The 223-nt window shown below is 27.4% G+C and overlaps 1 protein-coding gene across 1 annotated transcript in view; it reads left to right on the top strand.

Annotated features, from left to right (window-relative positions):
* Positions 1 to 223, top strand: part of LOC119588245 (glycine-rich protein DOT1-like) — a 4,058-nt gene that overhangs the window by 1,964 nt on the left and 1,871 nt on the right. The window lies entirely within an intron of this gene.

The raw sequence follows: 223 nt of genomic DNA on the forward strand, positions 1-223 counted from the left end.
GGCTTCATGATTACCTCTCTGCGGTACTATAATAGTTTTATTGATGTCAGTATGCAAAACGAATGTCTCTTCATATGTGTGTTGAAAACTACGAATGTTTGTAAAAAGTATATTTGTTGATATTGATTTGTAAGAACAGTATGAAAAAAAATGCATATCTGCTTTATATCTAATACTGTAAAAAAAAAAAAAAAATTACATACATGAATCGGGCTTTAAAAAA

This window comes from Penaeus monodon, chromosome 23, assembly GCF_015228065.2.
Source record: "Penaeus monodon isolate SGIC_2016 chromosome 23, NSTDA_Pmon_1, whole genome shotgun sequence".
Classification (NCBI taxonomy): Eukaryota; Metazoa; Arthropoda; class Malacostraca; order Decapoda; family Penaeidae; genus Penaeus; species Penaeus monodon.